At 44.4% G+C, this 8,694-nt stretch overlaps 1 protein-coding gene across 1 annotated transcript in view; it reads left to right on the top strand.

Annotated features, from left to right (window-relative positions):
- Positions 1-452: 452 nt before the first annotated feature.
- Positions 453-8,694, top strand: part of OTUD7A (OTU deubiquitinase 7A) — a 198,086-nt gene continuing 189,844 nt past the window's right edge. The window contains exon 1 of the mRNA XM_024754292.1: positions 453-552. The gene's annotated coding sequence lies outside the window, so the exon portion shown is untranslated. The remainder of the gene's footprint in view (positions 553-8,694) is intronic.

Here is an 8,694-nt window from a genome sequence, read left to right as displayed (position 1 = left end):
CTTCTCATGGCTCTGACCTCACAGTCACTTCTGTGAGTTGACACCTGCCTGGGAGACTTTTCCATTTATCCTGACCTACCCCCCAATGCCTGTATTTATTTAAAAATTAAAGGGGGGGATGGTGTGTGAAGGAGGGAGATTCACTATCAAGACCATTTCAAGTTCAAATTCTATCTTGATTGTGGTGGTGGTTACACAGTTGTACACATTTTGTTAAAATACATGTATTTTATTGTATGTAAATTATTTCTCAATAAAGTTAATTAAAAAATTTTAAAAGAGCATTTCAAGTTCATACCAAATATTTTAAATCATTTTAAAATTTGAAATATACAAATTTTAAAATATTAAAAAAAAATCTTAAATTTTAAATTCTCACTTTTAATGGAATGTGAATATTCTCTTTTATTCTTGTCTTTTCCAGAGTTCTCAGGGGCTGTGATCTCATGCCATTCACTGGGGCAATAATGGGCCATTTCCAGCAGGGACGATGCTGCGTTGCCCCCGGTGCCTAACTGCCACCCACCTCCAGAGAATCTCAGTGTCTGAAAAGTAAGTCCCGTGTTCATGGAGTCCCTTGGGACCGTGCTGGGGGGCCAAGTGCAGTCAACATCTCCAACAACAGAGCTCGTAGTGGTCCCGGGAACAAATGACCTGAAAATCAGGTTTAAATCCAGGGAGGAATGGTATGTTAATTTATCCACTAAAGTCCATCAAGAGGAAATTGTGAAATGAATTTCATGTTGCATTAAGATTTGTGTTTAGAATAGTAAACATTACCCTTAAAAAGAATGTGGCTGTAGTGAATGACCAACAGGTGATTTGATTTACACTAATGCAAAATTTATTAAGCAACTTTGTTGCCATCTGTAGCTATCATGATTGATTTTTAAAATGTTATGAGTCATTTAAACAAAAGACAAAAGTCTCATCTTAATATATTAATTGCTTTTATTTTTAATGTTCTTTGTTTTTGTCCAAAATTAGAATTTTTATCTAGCTGATATCAGAGCATAGCAATTCTTTTGCCTTATGACTCTTCAAACAAATATCTTCACTTACTTTTTTGCCTACTTTTCTTTTGATAAACTTCAGATTTATAGGAAAATGGAAAAATAGTATAGTGAATACATATAATCTTCACTCAGAGTTACCAGATGTTTACCCAAATACACACGTGAACAGATACATGCACACATGGAGAGATTGTAAATATGGATTTGTGTGTTATGGATGTGTGTTCAGTTTTTGTCTCTGAATCATGTGAATCATGGGAAAGTAAGTTGCAGACATCATGACATACTTTGTATATATCTCCTAAGTTCATAGATTGTCTTCTTCAAAGGTATACTATGATACTATTATCACTGTGGAAGTCAACACTGATAAAGTAATATTATCTAATATATAGTCCCAATTCAAATACCCCTGGTTGCCCAAAGTACTCTTTATAGCTGTTTTCCCTTATCTAGAATTCAATTACATGACATGCACTGAATCTGGTTATGTCTCTTTAAACCTGAACCAAAACTGTCTTTTGTGATGCTGACTTTTTTTTAAAAAATCTAAGCCGTTTGTTTTATAGAGTATCTCACAGTTGTCTGACTGTTTCCCTCATGCTTAGCTCCAGGTAGACATCTTGTGTATTTGCCTCACATCAGTGGTCCCACCACATCATCGTGACCTGGTATTGGTAGTGAACGGTTCACCTGGCTAAGGTGATTTCTGCCAGAGCTCTCCTTTATGATGTTACCGTATTTATTCTTTTCTAATTAATAAGTAGTCTGTGGGGTGAGTTTTGAGACCATGGGAATATTCTCTTTCCCAGATAATTTTCACCCAATGGCTTTAGCATCCATTGCTGGTTGTATTATGATTTTTCAGGCCATGGGAATATTCCCTTTCCCAGATAATTTTCACCCAATCGCTCAATCAGTGCATCAGACTCTCTTTCCTGTCACATAGTCCTTCATTTTTCGCTTTTTCCACGGCTGTGAGATATCACACAAGGGAGTATCTGGGTGGTCAAGAGAAGGACTCTGAAATCAGACCATCTAAGGTGTGCCCCCTTGTCTCTGTCATACACTGACCCGATGACCTTGGGCAAAGGCTTCACCTCATAAACCCTCAGTGCCCTTGTCATTAACTCTGGAGACAAGAGTAAGTCCTGCGTACCATCTAAGGTGTGCCCCCTTGTCTCTGTCATACACTGACCCGATGACCTTGGGCAAAGGCTTCACCTCATAAACCCTCAGTGCCCTTGTCGTTACTCTGGAGACAAGAGTAAGTCCTGCAAGAGGTGTCCGGCAGGTCTGGAGCCATGGTTGGTGCTCACCGGGTATTATTACAGAGGCAGGGAGGATGGCTAAGTGCCCATTGGGTACTGCACCACCCCTGAGATGGTTTGTAAGCCATGAAAGCTGATTAAGACCTTTGGCCAAAAGGCTGATGAACCTGAACAACAGAGCAGAGGATCCCCCTGGTCTGAGTGCTCATAAGTGCTCATAAATCATAAGTCCCTGCGGTTAGGAGGTTGCATAGAGAAGCAAACTCACCATGGCAGGAAGCATCCACCAGCGAACAATGTCCCAGTGAGGTGCCTCCACCACTGTTCTGGTTACTTCTCACGCTCTCTGTCACAGTCCCCTCCTCCCTGCGCCATGCCTGGACCTCCCTGGCCTGCTGTCTGTTTGCGTTTCAGTCACAGGTTTCTAATTGGACTTCTTGTCTGAAGGTTATTAGATTTCTTTCTGTTTAGATTAAGTACCCATGGTTTTATTGAGCTCTCTGGCCATGGAATCTTCCTTGAGAATGTTTTAGAAATTTTACCAAGGAAATAGCTTAGGAATATACATGTGATTTACAAGCTACACATGGACATGGATTAGACTGGGTCTTAAGGAGGGAAAAAAAGATTGCCGTTGGAGAACACTTCTAGCTAGAATATTTTCAGAATGCTTCCTCTGTACATTTTACTTGTCTCGTTTTCTTCCCTGCAATGCTTTTGTTTTCTTTTTTTTTTGATTAAAGTATAGTTGATTTACACTGTTTTGTTAATTACTGCTGTACAGCAAAGTGATTCAGTTATACATATATATACCTTCTTTTTTTATATTCTTTTCCATTATGGTTTGTCACAGGCTATTGAATATAGTTCCCTGTGCTATACAGTAGGGCCTTGTTGTTTACCAGTTCTCTATGTAAAAGCTTACATCTGCTAACCCCACCCTCCCCCTTGGCACCCTTCCCCACAATTCTTAAAAGCAGATGAGGGCTGCTCTGATAAATGATGCCTGTGGCTGCGTCCAGCGTGCTTCCTACTTGTCAGGCTGAGCTTGTAGGATGTCTCTGTGGTGTCACCTCTTCTCCTGCCTCCTGGGGTGATGCCAGCCTGGCTGGCCCATGGTTAGCCAGGGCAAAGGCTAGGTCCTGCAGACCCGGGGGTGACACCTCTGTGTGGGGCATGGACCCCAGCCCAAAGCTCCCCTGAAGTCTCCCAACTCCTCCTTCCATTTTCCTCCTTCTTAGCCATTCACGAGCCGGGGACCCTCTGCCTGTCTCTGTGTCCCCTTGGAATGAGCTCCTTGGGGAAGGGGCTAGGGTGCAAGTGTGACATAATACTTGATGGGATGGGTGAAGCTCAGTCGAAAATCAAATCTCTGCTTCTGCAGAAACACAGAAGAAATCACTTGGGTTTCTTTGTTTTTTTGAAATATAGTTGATTTACAACGTTGTGTTAGATTCAGGTTACAGCACAGTGATTCACTTATATATATATATATATATATATATATATAAATATATATATTCTTTTTTTACGTTCTCGTCCATTATAGGTTATTACAAGACATTGACTACAGTTCCCTGTGCTATACAGGAGGTCCTTGTTGGTTACTTGAGTTTCATTTGAACACATGGATAGAAATATCAGGGCTGCCTTTTTTCCGTTTCCCAAAGTGCACCCTGGGGAATTTCTGCCCACTTGGAAACCTGAGTTACTTGGTTTTGTGTAAGAGGCACACTCCCAGCCAGTGTGCCTGAGGATGGCACGGAGGCGGCTTGAAGCCAAGGAGAAGCCCCTTTTGGAGAAGCCTCCTCCCAGAGCTTGGCAGGTCCTGGGCCTCGCGGGGGGCCTCCCTGGCAGCCCTGGGCCGGGACCCTGAGTCTCTCTCTTCCCACTCCCTTTTTTCCACTTCCTCGCCCTTGACAGGAGCTGCGGTGGTTGGGGTGGCAGGGGGAGTCCTCTCCTGCAGCCGCTTGCCTGAGTCCTATAGGAGCTCACGTTTTTCTGGGGCAAGTGTGAGCAGGGCACTGTATTTGTCTGTGTCACACACACCCACACCTCCCCAGGAAGGACAGACCCTGCAACAGCCCCGGACTAGCTGGCATATCCGGGCCATGAGGAAGGGCGGCGGAGTGGGGGGCCTGAGGTCCACTTGGGGGACCAGGCTCTGCCCACGGGTGCCAAACTGTAGGGCCGTGGGGTGGGGATGCTGTGCTCCACCCATGTGAAGCGTAAGCCTGTGAGCTCTGAGGTTCCAGGGTCTCAGGGTCAGGTGTTCACTCCCACTCTCTAGCAGGGTGGCCACGACCCCCAGGCTGCCCGGGGTTGGGGGGGGCATCAGCAGTGTCTGGGGGGGTTGTCCTCCCAGCAAAAAGAAAAAGAATTATTGAAATCAGTTGCCTCAAACTTGCTCTGACATTTCCTCCAAAGCTGCAACGCTTCTTATTTGGTCTTGATCCAATGCTTCGTGTTTGAGTGAAACTGGTTTCACCATTCTTTCCTCGGGGGAGTTGTACATATATATTTTCTGCTTAAAAATGCCATTTCTTTCTTAATTCAAACAGTTGATCCCATATCTTTAACTTCGTATGCATCCATTTAAGTATAGAAACAACCTTTTAAAAATTATGAGTTCTTTTTTATTTACAAAACAGAAATAGACCCACAGACATAGAAAACAAACTTACAGTTACAACCGGGGAAAAGGGGTGGGGGATAAAATCAGGAGTTTGGGATTAACATATACACACAACTGTATGTAAAATAGATGACAAGAACCTACTGTATAGCACAGGGAACAATACTCAATATCTTATAATGACCTATAAGGGGAAAGAATCTGAAAAAGGATATATATATATATAACTGAATCACCGTGTAAAACAGGAATTGCTATCCTCATTTCAAAGGTGAAGCAGTGAGAGCCGGGGACGAAATTGATTGTCCCAGTTTATTTGCAGGGCTGTGTGCATTTGTATTTTAAGATAAGTGTTCGTAGTGACTAAAGATTGGAACTCAGGTATCCAAAGAACACAATTAGTAGCTTAAACACATTCAGGTCATAAATTTGTCAGGTTAGTATAGGAAGCTGGTTGGGTTCTTAAAAATCTACCTATCTCAATGTCAGCTATTATAAAATGTTCAGAGCCATCCAGGTTGATGGATGTCTATAAATGTCTTTTTCCTTTTTATTTGTTTGTTCCTTTGTTTAGGTAAACTGGCTTGTTCTGTTTGGAGAGATAGAAACTTAGATAAGACTGAATTTTACCGGTCACTAACACGTGAATATTCAACTAATAGGAGCCTGTTAAAAAGCCCAAAGCTGAAATTCTCCTGTGCTTGTGAAATTTAATTATGTTTTAATGGAAAAGAACTATGATATCTATTCCCTTTGTTTCACTTACTGTAAGTATGCTGGAAACTTCCAAGTGTAAATGTCCAGCTCACTGGAACTTCTATCTAAATGTCTCTTAGACCAGGAGTCCCCAGCCCCTGGGCCAGCGGACTGTTAAGCGTCCGCAGCCTGTTAACCATCCGCAGCCTGTTAGGAACCGGGCCGCACAGCAGGAGGAGAGCGGCGGGAGAGCAAGCGAACTTCATCTGCTGCTCCCCATCGCTCCCCATCGCTCCCCATCGCTCCCCATCGCTCCCCATCGCTCCCCATCGCTCCCCATCGCTCCCCATCGCTCCCCATCGCTCCCCATCGCTCCCCATCGCTCCCCATCGCTCCCCATCGCTCCCCATCGCTCCCCATCGCTCCCCATCGCTCCCCATCGCTCCCCATCGCTCCCCATCGCTCCCCATCGCTCCCCATCGCTCCCCATCGCTCCCCATCGCTCCCCATCGCTCCCCATCGCTCCCCATCGCTCCCCATCGCTCCCCATCGCTCCCCATCGCTCCCCATCGCTCCCCATCGCTCCCCATCGCTCCCCATCGCTCCCCATCGCTCCCCATCGCTCCCCATCGCTCCCCATCGCTCCCCATCGCTCCCCATCGCTCCCCATCGCTCCCCATCGCTCCCCATCGCTCCCCATCGCTCCCCATCGCTCCCCATCGCTCCCCATCGCTCCCCATCGCTCCCCATCGCTCCCCATCGCTCCCCATCGCTCCCCATCGCTCCCCATCGCTCCCCATCGCTCCCCATCGCTCCCCATCGCTCCCCATCGCTCCCCATCGCTCCCCATCGCTCCCCATCGCTCCCCATCGCTCCCCATCCTTCCCCATCCCTCCCCATACCTCCCCATCCCCATACAAAATCTCAGTTGTCTGTGTTCTGTTCCACTGAACTGTGTATCTATCCTTTCCCAAATACCACGCTGTCTTGACCACAGTAGGTTTATAATGCATTTTTAAACAGGTAGCGTGGATCCTCCAACTTCTCTTTTTTCAAAATTGTTTTGGCTAATCTGGTTCCTTCATCTTTCCATATAAGTCTTAGAATCAGCTTGTCCATGTCTACAAAGAATCCTGCTGGGATGTTGAATGGGATTGCATTAAATTTGTAGATGATTTGAGGGTAATTGACAACTGTATTGTATTTTACAATCCATGCAAACAGTACATCTCACCATTTATTTTGGCCATGGTTGGTCTCTTTTGTTGTCTGAGTTTTGTGAGCTCCCTACAGTTTTGTTCCTGGAATATGTACTTGCTCTGTTGATCTCCAGGCCTGTAAACATCCTGTTCTATCTTTCTGGCTCTGTCCATACTTCCTCCACCCACACTCACATGAAGACCAGGTCTCTTCCTCTTCAGTTGAAGAATTCCTAGTTCTTCTGTGGTTTGCAGATGAGAGGTAACTTCCTCAGCTCCCCCTAATTCTCTCCTCCATGCCAACATAGGACAGGCTTGTCTCTCTCATAGCACTAAGCACCACATAATGTCACTGCTTCTTTAATTTGTTCCTTTCAGCCACCAGCCTGAATACTCTTTGAAGGCAGAGCCCAGGCCTGATTTTGGATTGTATGCCTGGCACACAACACAGAGAAAGGGCTCAGTTAACAGCAGTTGATTATGGAAATGTAGAAATGATGGGAAGTGAAGGGGGAAGATAAACTAACAGTTAATGAGGCGCTAGTCTCTGTCAATCACTGTGCAGGGCAGAGATAGATAAATAGATTGATTGATACAGAAAAATTAGATCAACAGAAAGACAGTAAAACAGATAGACATAAACATGTAGAGAGAGAGAGAAAGACAGAAGAAGGTGGACAGACAGACAGACAGATAAAAGCAGAAAATCAGGTGAATACATCGACAGACATATATATGTAAATAGACAAATGGGTTGAAAGACAGACATAGAGACCAGAAGATAGACAGACAGTTACTAGATTAGATAAACAGTCAGATAGACAGATAGTAGTAAGATAGATAGAAAATCAGGAAAAGGGGGGGGGTAGACTGACAGTGAGAAAGACTGATATTTATATGAATATATAGTGAGATAGATAAACATATAATCAGATAGGTAGCCAAACAGAAAATGAGAGAGATTGAAAGGTAGACAGGTAGGTAGATAGGTGAGTAGGCAGATATGTAGGTGGGTAGAAATAGAGAAGGAAGGAAGGGAGGGAGGAAGGGGTAATATTTTTATTTTAGTTAATCTTAACAAAATTCTAAGGAAGGTGTGGTATATTCCCCCCTGTATAGATGAGGAAATAGATTCAAGGGGCTTTAGCGACCGTCCAAAGGTCATTCTTGCAGAGAATGGCAGCACCCAGGTCCAATCGGCCCGGCCTTTCTTCTTTGCTTCTCCAATTCCCATCACTGCGTGACCAATCTGAGCCTTTCCTTTCTCTTGTTCCCTTCTGCTTGCATACTTGAGCCCACCTGTCATTTCTTGCTTACCTAATTGAATAGTTTCCGTGGAAAACAATGCTTCAAGTAATGTGTATTATATGAGCACAAGGGCAGAGAGCTCAGAAGGCCAGAAAGTAAAAGGAGGGCTGTGCCTCCTTCAGACATTTTCCTGCACATGAGATTCTTTTTCCCTTCACTACTTTTAATTACTCTATAATACATGGACATTCTCATATGCCTTAGAGAAATTTTCATATTGACACCTCTGAGGCAGGTCATGTCCTGGTGCCATAGGTGATGCAGCCGTTCCCCTTTGACAATCTATTTGGATATTTCTAGCCGTGCTGCAAGGAACATCCTTATTCACACATCCTTGTGCACTTGAGCAAGGCTGACTCTATGGAAGATACCAAAAGGCAGAAGTACAGAGCTACAGGTTATTCACATTAAAAAAATTATATACTGAACAAAATGCCCTCTACTGACCTCACCATGAGCCCCATATATTCCCCCTAGCGGTGGAAAAAAGGACCCATTTCACCTCACCAGAGCTGATCTTTTCAAACTTAATTTTTTGAGGGGCCATTCTGGTGGGGTAGGGGCTGGGT

The sequence above is a fragment of the Neophocaena asiaeorientalis genome, unplaced genomic scaffold (assembly GCF_003031525.2).
Source record: "Neophocaena asiaeorientalis asiaeorientalis breed wild unplaced genomic scaffold, Neophocaena_asiaeorientalis_V1.1 scaffold743, whole genome shotgun sequence".
NCBI classification, from domain to species: Eukaryota; Metazoa; Chordata; class Mammalia; order Artiodactyla; family Phocoenidae; genus Neophocaena; species Neophocaena asiaeorientalis.
Note: the sequence above shows the minus strand (reverse complement) of the source record. Positions and strands in the feature narration are given on the sequence as shown.